Source organism: Linepithema humile, chromosome 5 (assembly GCF_040581485.1).
Source record: "Linepithema humile isolate Giens D197 chromosome 5, Lhum_UNIL_v1.0, whole genome shotgun sequence".
Classification (NCBI taxonomy): domain Eukaryota; kingdom Metazoa; phylum Arthropoda; class Insecta; order Hymenoptera; family Formicidae; genus Linepithema; species Linepithema humile.
Window position 1 is genome coordinate 8438969 of NC_090132.1, and position 17221 is coordinate 8456189.

At 31.9% G+C, this 17221-nt stretch overlaps 1 long non-coding RNA gene across 3 annotated transcripts; it reads left to right on the top strand.

The window, feature by feature from the left end:
* The first annotated feature begins 1884 nt into the window (after positions 1-1884).
* LOC105674700 (uncharacterized) lies at positions 1885-16793 on the top strand. Of its 3 annotated transcripts, XR_010890531.1 has the most exons (9): positions 1898-2364; positions 2460-2747; positions 6277-6584; positions 6750-6840; positions 7286-7512; positions 7597-7665; positions 8515-8740; positions 9799-13721; positions 15887-16793. It is a non-coding gene; the product is annotated as an uncharacterized lncRNA (long non-coding RNA). The 3 variants fall into 3 exon arrangements; XR_010890530.1 differs by lacking the exons at positions 9799-13721; positions 15887-16793 and having other exon boundaries at positions 1885-2364; positions 8515-9032; XR_010890529.1 differs by lacking the exons at positions 8515-8740; positions 9799-13721; positions 15887-16793 and having other exon boundaries at positions 1886-2364; positions 7597-8286.
* Positions 16794-17221: the final 428 nt, after the last annotated feature.

Here is a 17221-nt window from a genome sequence, read left to right on the forward strand (position 1 = left end):
ATTTAATATATCTTACTCTGATTCGTTATTATCCGTTCTGTAAATAGATTACTATCATATCTTTTATCGTATTGTTTCTTTGAAATCTTTATCTGTAGATTTATTAGCGTTATCTAACATAAAAATTAATTTTACTCGATTAAAATTCGTGTTTTAAAACTTTTACAGCGTTTACTATCTCGTATAATAACACAAGTAAATAAATATACAAGTTAAAATTAAAGATAAATATCCAGAATAAAATCGTCATAATTTTTATTTGAAATAATCAAATCACGTAAAATGCTTACTTTAATAGATAACTATCATCTAAATGCTCATCGTTATTGCATCGTTGTTTCTAATGGAAGCTAATTAATCAAACGAACTGTGATTCAGCAGTTATTCGTACGGAAAGATCTTCTAAAATTTATCACGATTGCAATTTTAAAAATAAAAAGCGCAATGATATGAAGTGATTCACAATTTATTTACTGAAATGTCACTATGCGAATGATAGCAGGATAATCGAAGCACGCATGAGTAACATGATGGAAATTGTTACAAAATATTGCTAAAATTTAATTTATTACTATACTTGAATTTATCGGATATGTAATAACAATCTCAATTTTAGTAATATATGTAACACAAAGAAAAATGAAACTAACTATGTAGATTTAACTTTTAATAAAAGTCATGCAGATAATGATCTGAATAAAAGTCGGTATAAATATAAATTTTCGTGGAATTTTAAAATTGCATTTTACTGTTTTCTAAATGTATGACTAAACATACAAATATATTTAATTTAGATATTTTTAAAAATGATAAAAATTTTACATTATACATCAGGTTATTTTGAATCATCCTGTATATGTAAATGAACTTTGGATAAGATAGGACACTGTCATACCAAGATCCAGTTACCTTTTCTGGTATAACACTATTATACCGACGTATAATAATAAAATAAATATTTACATCGACGGATATAGCAATGATCTTTTTTATCAGACCAATATCTGTTGATACATTTAATTTCTTATGTGTCGATGGTATATTTTTAACTATTTAGTATTAATATCTAAATGATATATATACACAAATATTAATAAAATTAAACTCTACAGGTTCTTTGTTAATTTTATTAACAACTTCAAGTGTAAAAAAATTTGTTATAACAAAATTTTTTTCTGTTGCAACATTTTAAAATCACCAACATTGTCTTTATATTGCATTTTGCATTTCTTATTTTTTATAACATTAATTTTATATAAAAAACAGAATACATGAGAGATTTCTACTTTGACTATGTTTGCTTGTAAAAGTGTTGTTTCGAAGAGATCATACAAATATGATATCTCAAATAATATTACATAATTATTTAATATAAGATAATAATATTTTGTATTTTATAATGATATTACATTTGTTACACAATTATTCAAAAATATTTTTGATAAACATTTTTGCAGTTCGTAACATTTTTACCTTTCCAGACCCTGTCATAAATCCGGTCACATAATGAAACCCTACAATGCAGTTCCGGTATACCTGAAGTTAGAAAGTCATTCATTGTTCGATAGAGTAGCTAAAAAAACTCGCTACTATTGTAATATAAAAAAAGCTACAAGTAAATATAAAAATTTTTGATGTCTGAACTGAATTTAATAACGCGTATCTACTATCATAAAAATAAGAAAAAATATTTGTTAAATATTCTTTATTTTGTTTATTCTTTGTGTACTATTGCAAAAATATTTAATATGTCAAAAATATCGTTTTTTATCATTTAATATAACTAATTCTTTGATTTTAAAAACTATTTTAAGACAGAATACTTATGTTACATACAAAAAATATCAAATCCATATGGCACGCTTGAAATAGCCAGACAAAACTGCTATATTGCGTGCAATATATTAATAGCAGGATGCTCTGTTGAATATCGGTAAATTATATAAAGTAAAATGGCAAAATACAGTGCATATAGAGCAATACCAGCTACTCTATTTAGTCCGATACTATAGAGGAGTGGTGGTGGCAACTGTCACCGAAGACAATTTATGTTAATGACTGTTCGTAAGCGAGGAGCGCCGAGGTCGCTCGACAGAACAGTCTGCAGGTCGCCGTAGCAGCGGTCGGACACGAGGCTCCTTGCTCGACTTTCGAATCCTCCCCACTCTCACCCTGAATTCACCACCTTACTGCGTTCCATCCCTACGATGGCGACGCCCAGTGTCGATTCATGCGCAATTTCATCCCCAACTCGGAGATTCATCCTCCTATGGACGCCTGTGTGCTCGTCGGAAAGTTGTTTTGTGATAAAAACCAGTGTATTAACGTAAAACTAACATTAAGGATATGTTCGTGTAATTATTGGTAAGTGCAATTTGTTTTTTTCGTTGCGTATTTTTTACTTGTAAGAAAAACTAATATTTGGTAACAGATAAAACTCAAAAATTGCCCAAAACTAGGTCTAACTCCAGAAAGAAAGAGCGGAATACAATGCTTTAGTTTCCTGATAAAGATATAATGGTCTTAATTGGTGTTAAACAAGACAAAAAGCATTTAATGCACACATATATGTATATCGGTACTCTCTACATGTCCTTGACACTACCTATTTTTACCAGACGAGACCTGAAAATGGCTACAGAGAAGTGAAAAAATGATCAGCTAAATCTCACAACAAAATCACGACTCCAAGCCTAATAACGAACAGTACTATTTGCCTAACATGGTTTTCAATGTCTTCAAAATTGGTAAGAAAAATCTCTTTTATTTTACGAAAATATATTGTTAATATGTTTAAGATATAAAATGTATTGTTGTGAATCACAAAAATGCAAAATTAAGTAGATATATTATTGTATTTAAATCTCAATTAAATGACAAATATTTAATTTTGTTTATTGCAACAACGATGAACAAAATTTAATACATCCTTTCTGTGAAAATAATGATGAATAAAATACGTTTGTTTAGATATATCTTAGTTCATTTATATGCATTCAACGTACATAGTGCTTTATTAACTGCATAGCACATCGTATTTTGCTTATTGAATAACTTAATATTATTCAATCAACAAATGATTTAATTAGTTTAATAGTCTACATGCTTTATAATTTTTTAAGAAATAAATTAATATTTAGAACACAACAGAAATATCCACATATCCAAAGTACACAAAATATTCATTTTTAGTCAGTTTTCCTTTAAAGTTTAATCTGAATTGTGTATAAAATGAATTAGAATTGGCGTTTACACTTTCCTGTTTGCATAATGTGTCCAGATCATTTTATTGACGTATTCAAGAGAGAAAATAGGTATCATTAGCATGTCGATAGCCGGTGAGTTACACTTCGGCACGTATAAGGCACCGTCGCGGTGGCGCCGACGGTGGCGAATTTTGCGATTCCCATACAACCTCTCGGCAATCTGGCGGGATGCCGATCGATTTGCACAGTGTTCCTCATCCTCAACACGGTTCTGTTTCAGTTCATTTCGTAACTCGTGTGGTGCTACCTGCAAAATTGTACAATGAAAATTTTTGCAAGTCAGAGTTCATACTTTCACGGAAATTTTAACGAGCCTGTGTGAAAACTTTGTATTCTACTTTGGCAAATGAAAGAAACTTGTTACATGAAATTAGTAAATTTAGTTTTGTACAAAAAAAAGAGACTATACTTCACATAATTTATTCCATTCGATTTGTTTAGATTTCTCACGGATGTGCAGCGCTTTAGAATAATATTGAATGTCAGTAAATTATGGATTTAATTGCAACTTTGATACTTTATCTTTCAAGTATAGACAATGATTTATTCTGATTATTTTTGTGAGCACAGTACTAACTCGCTCATCAACAAAATAAGTATAATATTTAAACATTCTTTTGAATATTAGTTATCGTCTAAAAAACATAAGAAAGAAATATAGGCAAAATAATTTGTGCGTGTTACTAACGTACGTTGCATTTCATGAAGCATACATCTGGTAAACTGCATACTAATGAAACATTCTCTTTTAATTTTTCTACAAAAGCATGTAAAATTTGAAGCGAGCATATGTGCACTAGAACAAACCGGCTGTGAGTCCAATCAAGGACTCACTCCGTCCACATTCCACATCTTGCCTTCCAATCTCTAAACTTGTTAAGTATTTTATCGAAAGAAGTGATCTCTGAAATAGGTAATTGCATCTTGTGAATATTTTCAGACAATCATTGAATAGTTGAAACAAATAAGATGTATTATTTTAGTGTGAACAATGTGAGGCCAAGTTGATTCATTTTTTCATAATTTTTAATTTTCTATCTATATTTATTTCAAAGAAATATTTGTAAAAAAAGAACAATTAAAAAAAAACACTTTTTAAAGATATAAGTTTATATAATACTAACTAAGTGCGTTTGTAAAACGACACATGGATGAACAAGAGGTAGCGTGACGTGACAAAGCGTTAAGTGATCGATGTTCGTCTTGTAAGGCCACCGTGATTGTCGTATATGTGTATTTAAAGGAGATTTCATCAAGTATTCAAGCAGCACGTGCTAAACACGTGTATTTGTTTCTTATATTTTTCTCCTACTATTCAAATAATATTACAAATAATTTTGCAATAATATATTCAATAGAATTTATAGTAAAGTCAGAACTGTTAAAGTATTTCTATATGAATTTAATTTTTCCTCAAAGAGCCACTGTTCTGTTTTTATCTTTACAGACATAAATAATTCTCTCTCTATTTTAAAAAGCATTATTCAAAGCTACTGCTTCTTTTGCCTAAAATAATCGCATCACATTATACATTTCTTAGAAAAACAATTAAAATATTTAAAATAAATATGAGAAAAATTCGAATGTCAAATAAATGCTTCATAAATTTTTGGTTTTCTTTATTTATTTGAAGCTTTCTAATATAAAATACTATCCAATTACCAAATCAATTATACAATAAATAATAATTATAAAATTAGTAATTAGTAAATATGATATAAATAAGAGATCTATTTGCTTGCAATTATTTTATAAATTGTACAAAAATTACGTTAAAGTATTGCTAACAATTTGATGAGAAATGAACTTAATTTTGATCTATTAGCCTGTATAATTTTTCACCCTACAAGCCTATTAATATATCATTCAATTTTGTAATTCTTAGTACGGCTAAATTAAACGACCTGTGTCATAAATTAACACATTTCCGCAAGAAATGAAGTCATGCGATGCATGGGAGATACAACGAGGTCTTATTAATCTTTTGTGACCATGTAGCCAATTCTATCCTCACAGATTAACATTAGGTATATCAGTATCATTTGAGCACGCAGTCTATCCTACGTAACGGTGCAAAAGTTCTTTTTACATGTAAATGTAATGATATTTGCAACTCGCATTGTATATAAATTTAGATGCATATTGAATAACATATTCTAATTAATTATTATTAAATGAATGCAATAAATGCATTAACATGGTATGATAAAACAAAAATGCGAATAATCTTGGTATCTAAAAATGTGCGTTTGAATTGACTCAACCATGAAAGTTATTCTATATTTCCCAAAGGAACAATTCCTCAAAGACAACTTTTTACTTTACTTTTGCGTTTTTCTTTTCTCGGTATTGGAGCAGGTATCGGTCCGTTTTAGGTAATAGACCGTGGATAATGGCAGCCTATTTGACCTTCGGTTCTGCAGCCGACCTGCTGCGAATTCACAAATTCTTTAAAAGAGAGAATTCTTTCAAAGAGAATATAGGTAGCTTTGATACTTTCCCTGGAATTTCACATTAGACAAAATAGAAATGGAATTTTATTGTAATTATTTCGTGATTGTAATATCTTAAAATTAATATCTCTTTAATATGTGATCAAAAAGAATTAGGCTTTTTGTTTGATGCCAGTTGATTGTATCTACAACTTGTGTACAAAATCTTTATTTCATTTATAGTATTTGTGCTATATTTACATCTCCCCAAATAATATATTAAAATTTTATTCAAGAATGTTGTCTAGATTTACATTGAAATGCAAAATAAGTACATAATGTTACTATTACAAAACTTCACCTTAATTACAGGCTTATGACGATTGCGATATTTGATAAATAATAATCTTTATCGTCTAAATTAAAGATCTCTTATAATCTTTAATTTAACTGTATCGAGTCGCTCCGAGAGAGAGATAAAGACTCGTCATTGTAGGTGGATTCACTTATTATCGTGGCACAAAAGCCGCGTGAGTTCCCTACGGATGCTGCGAGCCCTCACGTGGATTTCATTTCAGGATCGCATAAAATGGTGTTAAGGGGAAGGGGGAGGAGGCAGAAAGGGGGAGAGGACGATGGGGAAGAAACACGAGGGGAGAAGAATGGAGCTGCGGAACGACTAGGGGAAAGAGGGAGAAGGGAAAGATGCCGGCTGGCAAGCAGATGGTTGCCCCGTTTATTGGTTTATTCGTCGGTTCAGCCATGACGTTCCGTCCGGCCATGAAACAAGCCGGAGATTCTCCTTGTGTTAGAGAGTATCAAGCAACGAGGCTACGACTGCTCTTCCTATTAAAACGCATCCGCGAGCTACTTACTCGCGTTGTATGTAAGTAATATTCAGCATAACCGTAGCTTGAGGCTAGCGGTATAAGTTCATGTCATATGCAATTTTGTTCATTCATTTCTCCAGTCATTTTATTCACTTTTACAACATTTATAGTAGTCGATAATGCAGTACGAGAATGATTATTTTATTTGTTAATTATTACAGCTCCAGGAACAATATTACGCTAATGAATATGTCTTCACGAGATGCGCACGAGTGCTCGCTGCCACTTGCATACGCATTATTTATTACACAGGTAATTTAATGCAAACTTACGCGTTCATATGCATAACGAGAAAAATGTACGCACAATACATAATATATTTATATTTATATATTATTCTATTCGCGTAAATATACGAGAGAAATTCAAAAAGTTAAGGCACATTTTTAATTACTTAAATAAAAAACATTTTTTTACTTTTTGACTTATCATCATATAACAGAAAATAATAGTCTACTACTCGTGTTTGTTAATCATAACTTTCTAATGAAATAAAGAATGCTCTTGTTTTAGTTTTTGCAATCTACTATAATAGATATTCCTCTTGTGTGTATATTATTTACATTGCATGCATGTGTAATACATACATCTTGTAAGAAATCCAATTATTTGACTATAGCTCTTTTAACTCATTTAGCTTACGAAACTTTTAATGGAGTTGAACAATAGTTCTTATATCGAAAATTATGCACAACAGCGAAGGTGTAGGAGTTTCGATGGCGGTGCACAGACGTACGTGAATATATAGATGATATTCAGTAATGGCGTCCTGGGGGCGGACGAAATGCTCGCGGGTCGATAGAAGGAAGGCTGCCTGCCTACGAAACCCAAATACACTCTCCTCTTATTGCCGGCGATCATCCCCACCTACAATAGGCCTTTCTATGATTATCAACAAAATTCAAAATGCAATCAATTATAAAAGTAAGTACCATATAATTTTTTTGTTTTATTTAATAGAAATGAATGTTTGGAGAATAATAATATATAAATATATGTAATTTTTAGAAAATGATAAAAGGTACACAATACACAACTCTAGAAAATTTTAGAGTTCAGCTATTACAACGCATATTGGTAAGATCAATTATGAGATGGCACGAAGTTAGAAATAATTAGTAGCCAAGTTTATTCATAAAAATAAAATAATTATAATGTATTATTGACGAGAATTTAATATTGTTCAATAATTATACATTTTACAAAGACAATTTATTTTATAAAAATAAAAGTTAGGTATGAAGAGATATTGATAAATTCTTAATAAGAAAATTCCAAATTTAATTACTTTGACTTTATATTATTATTAATCTGTATTTATTAAATAATTTATATAACTTTACTAAATATTAAGTAAAGAAACACTATTTTGTCAGAATATTTATTGTAATATAATATTTTTTAAATTTCTTTTCTTTTCTTTAATACATCCGACAACACAGGAGCGGTTTGACTTTCAAAATGTGTGCCGTTTTAGTAGCTAAGTGCACTATTATAAGCTGAAGAATAACATTTTAAGTAGTCAGGTATTTTCAGAATTCTTTAGGTCCGGAAAGACCCGAAATCTCAGGTCCGGAATCTCAGGTCCGGAAGGCCTGAAAACTACATGCTGTTATAAGGGGATTATCATTGATCTAAGATTAGCTCTAATACTTATAATACTTTCAAATTTGTTAGTTTTCACAATAGAAAGGAAAATTGACTTCTATAAAGACCGTCACTTTTTCTATGTGCATAATGGCTGCGATTTACGTCAAACTTTTTGTTGATTTATGAAAATATACTCCAGTATAATATATATTTTTATTTTACCATAAAATATTTTATCGTCAAGATGTATTGTTCACAAAATATATTTTATATTGTTGTAACAATATTTTCGATAAATATATCTCATTTTTTTATTAATTACATGCGAATGACCAGTGTACGCGACATGACCAAGTAACCTGGAAATGAAAGGTACGTCGACACAACGTAGAGGAATAAAAGGAGCTGTACCGCTAAGAAGACGAAGAAGAAGAAGAAGAAGGAGAAGAAGAAAACCAAGGAGAACGCGACCTTGCTATATTCAGCTGTGTCATCCTTGAGCCGTTAACGCTCAGGTGGTTTCGATCCCAGGGACGAGCATCAATCATCATCGGTAGTGCAGGTGTAATGTGATCATTGTCACTGAGATAACCCAGTACGATATTCACTTACGAAGCGTGTCAGATGACATAACAGAGTTATCTATAACAACGTATCTAAATACTAAAAGAAACGGCTGCAATATTTGCCCCTCGATGGCGTTTTTTGTTAGGGCAGGTCTTTGACGAACGAAAAACATTAAGAAACACTCATCCATTTGCGTGGAAATATCATACGCCAGATCAAGGCTGCATTTATTTGTATTTATGACTTAATGTACATTGAAAATTAATACGAGTTATGGAATTGCAGAATTGCATTATAATTTCTTGCATTTCTTTCGACTAAAGGCAAAATAAGATTATGAAGTATAGCGATACAAATTGATATTATCTTTGTATGGATAATAAGACATAATGCAAAAATTGCATTAAAAGTATTAAATAAAAATAGAAGCAATGGCTAATCAAAAGAATGATGATGAATGGCAGTAATATTGAGAAGGCAATGCGTTAGGAAATTGAATCATGTAAGAATCGAATTTATAACAAAGGAGAAATTTACTTTCACTGGCACTTATAGCTTTATAGAAATTATTATTATTATAATTATTTATAAAAATTATGTTAGAAAGAAGATACAGCATTAATGGCGACTATTTTTATTAATTTTATATTTCTCAGGATGAGATTCTTGAAATTTACGCAAAGTTTGATTGAAACAGGCTCTGTCTTACTTTCTTGAAGAATGACTTGGCATATTCAAGTTATTTCCATGTGACTATGCACTTCATAAGTTTGCGAGCATGTTAATATAAAATTAGTGATATTTTATTACTTCGATGATATTTGTACTTAAAAACACAAACATGGCTAACACAGCATAAATTATTTTAAAAAATAAAGATATGCACATAAAGAGTTGCGTTGCAACATCGATAAGACATACATTTTCAATGAAACTCTGATATTTAAAGTGATATTTGTATGCGTAATTGAATATAGAAAACGGACAAAGTTATGGAAAGATATATTTACGGTCAAACTATGGAAACTGATATTAATAGGGAAATATTTTCAGATTCCTAAATGGTACCTGTGAAGTCTACTGAAGATCACATACTGGGCGGACAAAGAAGTTAAGACCGGCACGTATGTTAAATATTTTTAATAGATAAGAAAGTAAACGATATGCGAACGATGTGCCGTACAAGAAAGCCCAGTTAATGCTCTACATCTACCCTGTAGATCCGAATTTGTTTGATAAGAGGCGACAAATTCGGTTCTAGAGAGGTTTGTGTGGTGTATACAAAGCAACAGTGATCTTTGAATGTGTGTTGATAAAATTGAAAATCATGCTATTGATGTATTGTGAGCATCAAATATTTAAATATTGGATGTATCAGAATTCTTAAATGCAACACTGTGCGATAATTATGACTGTAACAAAATTTATAATTTACATTAAGTAATTACAACAAGAAAAGCTATGAGAATCAAAAACGCACATGTTGGAACGCAAAAAATATTATAAATTATACAGGAATTAAAAAATTTTTATTTTAGTTTTTTATCGTCTCAAAGAATCACACGTTACATGTGATTTAAATTAAGTAATTATAAGAACATTGTATCGTATACATTACTTTACAAAAAGAAACACTTTTCAGAGGCATAAAATTGGACAACTTTCAAACCGTTAAAATTCAGCAAAAAATTAAAAAAGCATTTCAAAGCTTGAAGTTTATACTTTTATGCGCTTTTTGAAAATTTTTCATCGTTACACTTCTATGTTCAAAAAAAAATATTGTTTTGTTCATAAAGTTATGTACGTCCAAACTCTGCAGCTCAACTCTGCAGCAAAAGTGGCATTACTCGGATAATAAAAATCGTAGCAAAATTTTAAAAAACGTGTTATGTAGATAAAATGTTGTAGTTCTTGGCATAAATTTGAATTTAAAAAAAAATGTTTTATTAAACTACAGAGTATTGAAAGCACATGTTCTTTTTCGAATTTAAAAGTAAAAAAAAATTTAGTAAAAAAATAAAAAATTTGTAGAAAACGGAATAAAAAAGCATGTAAAAGCTTTCAAAAGTAAAAATTTCAAGCTCTAAAGTACTTTTTCAATTTTTTATTTGCGATAATTTTTGCCGAATTTCAGCAGTTTGAAAGTTGTCGAATTTCAGCGGTTTGAAATTTTGTTGCATCTGAAAAATGTTTCCTATTTTTATAGAATAGTGTACGTTGTTTGATGAAAAAATCGATATCTCTCGAAGCAATTATTCTAATCTAAAATAGTAAAACTTTGCACGTGATATGTTGATGAGAAGATAAAAAAAAATAATGACATAGTACAAAAATCATTTATTTTAAAAAATCTATGTTACCTATTATTTTGTAAAGTCAAATTTTATAAATCTAGAATTATTTTGTGTCAATTTTTTTGTCAAACAGTGTGTATGTATGTGTGTGTATATGCATATATTTTATTTTATTAAATTATTTTATAAAATATGTACATTAAATTTGCATATGTACTACATAACTGTATAATTGGATAAGTACAATTAGGTCGCTAGAAGTAAGTTTTGAATGCAGTCGTGCGTATTATGAAATTATTAATAGCGACGGAAAAGTAATGCGAAAAAGAATTAATGAACGTCATTACGCCCATGGACTTGGTTGCATGCATGTTAGTATACTATCGATGATGAACTGCTACGTCTAGCGTGACCTGTTGCACATAAGTTCACTCACACATTGCATTAAACTGTACATTCTCCTCGTATTTTATACAGGTAGATTCAAATTCTACTTACACAAACAATATTTTAATTTATTTTTCTCTAATATATAATATAATTTTCTATAATAGTGTGCAAAAATCTAAATAATTATATATTATTGTTAAATTTAGCTACGTGAGATTCTATGGCGAATAATATGTCATGAGGATGTTTAGTCTTCCAATTTAAAGAGGACGATATATTTTTTTTCTATCTTGTATCTTGAATTATATTTTTACAACGATTATTTATCAAATGCACATCTATCACATGCGGATGCACGATTTCTTGAATCTTTCTGTAAAGGCTGAGGCAAATCCATTAATCTCTGATCGTGTTCATATTAAAATGACATGCCAGCCGTTACGCAACTATTCATAAGTGCTAATGAAGTGCATACACAGGTGTAATTACCAATCGAGTGGACTGCCCACTTTTCACTCCTAGCATAATCTAGTGGATAAAAAAAAAGAGTGATTTCATAATGACACGACGGGGAAAAACGCTGCCGCCTCACATAAATCAACGATTTCCAACTGGCAGTTCGCTGGTAGTTTGCATAAAAAAATTTCTAAGCGCATTAAAAATTTTCCAATTTCTTACAGCATCTATTCGGATTTATATAATTTTTACAATAATAAATAATGTATATTATTTTCTTGAAAATAGAACAATGTGTTTTGACCTCCAGTGGTTTGCAGTAAAAATGTATCATTGAAAGAGATTCACAAAAGAAATTTGGAAACTTAATAAACAAAATACCAAAGCATTAATCAGTTAACGTTTTACGGAAGGTATGTAAAAATATAAATAATTAATCAACAAACTGTAATTAAATGCAATAATTACAAAGATATAATTTTACATATATTCTTTTGCTCTAGAATATGTTATTGTACTTTATTATTTTATCTTTTAGTGTAATAATTATTTACTTGAAACAGATATATAGTAAAAATATATAGAAATATATAACATGTGCAGAAAATCTGTATTGATTAGTTGTGGAATCAAATTTCCCTACGATACAAAGTTTTTCTGTTTCATATTTAGTTAACAAATTTTATAATATGTAATTACAGTTGTTCATTATTAATGTAAGCATTTATTTAGAGACAACATAAATTACATACTCGAATTACAATAATAACATATAATTATTAGTTCTTAATTTATCAGTTATGTTTTTATAGTTAAATTTAATCAATCATTATATTAATTGGTTCATCACGAGTAAATATCCAATCAGATGACTTGATCGTAATTACATAGTTAATAAAAAGCATAAAAAACTAAATGAAATTGAAACTGTCGACATAAATTATTTTTTTTGCAGATAGTAACTTCATCATCTTGAAAACAATCAAGAACAGTGAATAAATTTTCGCATATAAACAATATATTATTTTTATAATGTGTACTGAGACTTCTTAACTTTTTGTAGGCAAGAGAGATAAGCAATTTATTACAATAATTAGCAGTTATTAAAATTATCTTTGCGTTTAATCGTGTAGAACGGATCGTCTCCGTCACTGACAAATATTCTGTTGAACTCTGTGTTTTAATGATTGATGATCACTGTTGTTTAATAATTCCAACTCTGGTTTACTAATAATGTAACGTACATGGAAACGATGTGAAAGATCCAATCTCATTTAATGTTTTCCCCGGTGCGGGAAGCATCGGTATCGATATACACGCAAGACATACTCCACTCCGGGAGTTATCGCTCCGAACATCGGATCGCAATGTTCACCGGACGTTCACGTCATCGGACTCGCCATTCTGGTTCTAGTGGCGTTCCTCGGATGGAGACAAACGGCCGCGCGCCGTAGATACGGTTGGACGCGTTTACGTACGTTTCTAGAGATCCTCCGCGCGCGCGAAGTCTCGTCTCGAGTCTAAATCCACATTCGAATGTGCGAGAAAACATAGCAAGATTAATGATTTGTGTGACACGAGGGAGAGGGTGCGCAGACCGTCAGCCTGCCTGCCAGGCTGCTCGGCCGCCGACGGCGGCTGCGGCACGGAGCGCCGCAAGGAAACGCAAACTGCGCGGCAATAGCTTTGCCACTTTTCTCATAGTACATTGTCCGTATTTCTCCGTCACGCAGCAGCAAGCCGTCTTACGAAACTATTGACCCGATTCTATGGATTCCGCACCACTTTAAGTGACGTCTCTCAATTGATCGGTGGGACCGGTCGGGAAAGTATCTTGTACGATTTGTTCTTATCTCGTTTTATGTAAAGGAACGCATTCGTTTTTATCTCATATATAGAGTCATGCGCTGTGTTCGGCGCATACGTAATATTCAATTTATGAAACGAAATAATCGGTTCCGAGCGATGTAGTGATTAAGATAACGCGGGAGCTGAAATAGTTTTGGCGTTCACTTGTAAGCGTCGGATATATCGCGGGAGTAATTGCCAATTTCGTCTGTTGGAGAAAGCCCGGCCTATCTGTTGCGAGAAAGAGAAAAAAAAGATGTTAGAGGAAACAATATCTTGGTCACTTTTTGCAATATGCTAATTATGTCAATTATGAGTTATATCTATCCTACTCCGACTTCTAACACGCGGTTATCTGATTAGTTTTCGTAAATTACATCGTTCCATATTTTCTTTGTACTAATGATTGATGAATTCTAGCCGATTAACATTCCAACTTGACACGAGGCATTCATTAGCTGCCTGGATTGTGGCGTGTATAAAAATAAGAACCTTTAACTCGTATTAGTAGTAGATCGAATGCATTCTCTTTGATATGGTCAAGAATATTTATACTTCTTCATAATTGCATTGTTTTAAGCTCGCTTTCGGTGATTTATATTCGCGATGAAACTTAAGATTTATGACGTAATAAAGAATATTTGAAGAATCGAAATATACGAAATACGTATCACTTTGTATATGTGTGTATTCTGAATTTTTTTATGTTTTTTGTATGACAGGACACATAAAATTATAAATAGAATTTTATCTCAAATTTTCTCGCAATTTATAGATTACTTAAGATGGATTTTGCTTAATTTTTTTCAATTAAAACGGAAAGAATGTAAAAAAATCCTTCGCACAAACAATACAAACAAGGGCATTCGTTCGACGGATTTGTGTCTCAATAACTGATGGGATCTCTTCAATCAAGTAGAGGGGTCCTTGACGGCACTTCAAACGTCACTACGTCGTCGCAGGAAATGAGAAAGGACATTAGATATGCATAGGCACGCTCAATACATTCTACACATAAACCGTCATTCGATTTAATATTCTCGCGCAAAGTTGCCAGCGATCATCGTCTAATTGAACGCACGACCGTTCCACATTAATACGACTGCCGAGTCCTCCTGCAACTTTGTTCATGATTCCCGTCTAAGCTGTCAGATTAATACAAGGTATGTGAAAACTTGTTCCGCGCAGCGGAGAATTATTTACGACGCGTTTATATTCGAGATAGTCCAGCAACACGTGAAATCACGAACGGCGCGGTTTGACTGGCGGTTATTTGAACTCGGTATCTCAAAATAGTGAGGTTGGCACGTCCATCAATTCAAAATTGTGATCTAGAAGGTATAACGAATCTACAGACGATAAGGCGCGCCGTGGCGTAGGTCTAGTCTGGTAGATGTACGGAGAAGGAAGGCAGCTTTTGATGCCTCTGGCCTTCGGTCCAGCCGTGCATCTTGTATCGGACGCGGACAGAAAGAGGTCGGCATAGATCTGACGCCCGCGATGAGCGCCGCTGCGGTATAATATTAATGATGACTGGCTCGCCCCATGGAAGAGGCTGTCTACTTGGTCTGTCCTGCAGTGTCCTTTTTCTTCAGGCACGGATGCACTTTCTACATAATCGGTTTATGCGCGTACTTCATCTATTAATTTGTCTGGCGTTGATAAACTTCCAATTTATACTCGAGGGTATTCAACTTTTTTCTTCGCAGTTTTATTTGCAGTCGCAATGGCATTCACGGTTTTTATTAATCATCTTCTAACATAATTAAAGGGAATTAAATCTCTTGATTGTGTTTCCCACGTATATCATTTACCAAATTGTATTTTAGATTTCATTGCGTAGGTAAACTACAAGATCGTTGTTCAAAAAAATTTCTTACAAGTTTATTACTCTACAAACTGCTTCGCCAATTTAAATAATATGCGCAATTTATATATCTTTTCAAAATATATTAAATTCAATTTATTATCAGGATTCTTTTCTCTTAAATAAGTATGTAACCGCAAGAAAGAATTTTTTTAAGTAACGCATTTTTTTATAACACTTTTTACAAATGTACATAGTTTTTAAAGTCTATTTTGATTGCAGTAATTAAGTTTCCTTCACGATTTATAAAGAAAATCGTTTGCTATCTTATGAATTATTCTCATAGGGATCCTTTATCAATATGGCGGAAGAACCCAGCGACTTTGGAGAATACGAACCAGGCTTGAAGGCGTACCCCGCGGGGTAAGATGGCTGTGGCCCTGACCACCTGCTGCCTCTTTGATTCTGCCGCTAGAATCTCATTTAGCCGTGTAATCCCGATGTTCATTGACGATGGATCACCCCGTCCGCCGAGCATTGTAAGTGTACTAAAACATTTTACGTCGTCTAATACATCATCGATCGAGAATAAAGAGTAGATCGGCAATGCGCGCTGTTACCAATACCGGAACATCCGGTTCGACAAAGAAACAATCCGCACGGCGAAAGGAAACCTTGTCAAGGTGTCTTGCTGGGAAATCATAATATCTCTGAGATATCGCACGAGTATAAGAAAGAAAAGAGAAAGAGAGAGCACGGGATAGCTGAAGAACATTTTTAAGAGAGCGCGACGCGCGAATAACCATCGCCATATCTATATATGTATACTTTCTAGAATGTAGATATATATATATTTTCTACGGCATCTAAAATACACGTGTGTGCGTTGCGTGCACGTGCTCGTGTGTGCATATTCATGATGTTGCATAAATTTCTTTTCCAGGTAGTTTTCATGTATCTCTTGGAGTAATATTTTTTGTAATACACACACACACACACACACACACACACACACACACACACACACACACACACACACACACACACATGAGAATACTTCAGTAGTATATTTTATTATAATTTGCTAGCAATAACTTATGAAAATAGAAATTTGAAATACATATCCAGAGAGATTTCACTAGATTATAGCCCGTAGATTTCTACCGCTGTGCGAGAAAATTGCGTTATAATACTGCATAAGCTATTTTGGTGCAACGTAAAGAAATTGAAATATAAAAATAACGATGTGTGTATATTCGTGTGCAATAATATTATTTCATAAAATAGAAAGATAGGATTTCGGAGAGAAAATTTGTTACAGTTATTTTTCAAGTCATTTTTGCAATCGAGAATATAATTTATTTCTTTTGAATTTTTAAAGTTTTAATAATTACATTTTTTTATGTTTAAACAATTAAGAGCAGTTAATATGTCATACGTATCTTAATGCGCGTTTTACTATGTCACATTGTTAGCAAAATTGAAACGATGATTAGCAATAGATACAAACAAGTTTGGCAATTATAGAGGAGAAGGAGCTGACATATAATTGAAGTGTTTAAGGTGATGAGTTATTAAACGCGGTAAATTGGCATCTCGTAGTTCTCGATTTCCGCAGAAGACAGTGATTCGGCTTTCCTGACTACCGACAATGAATAGACACTGATTGTTTGCGCCGTGT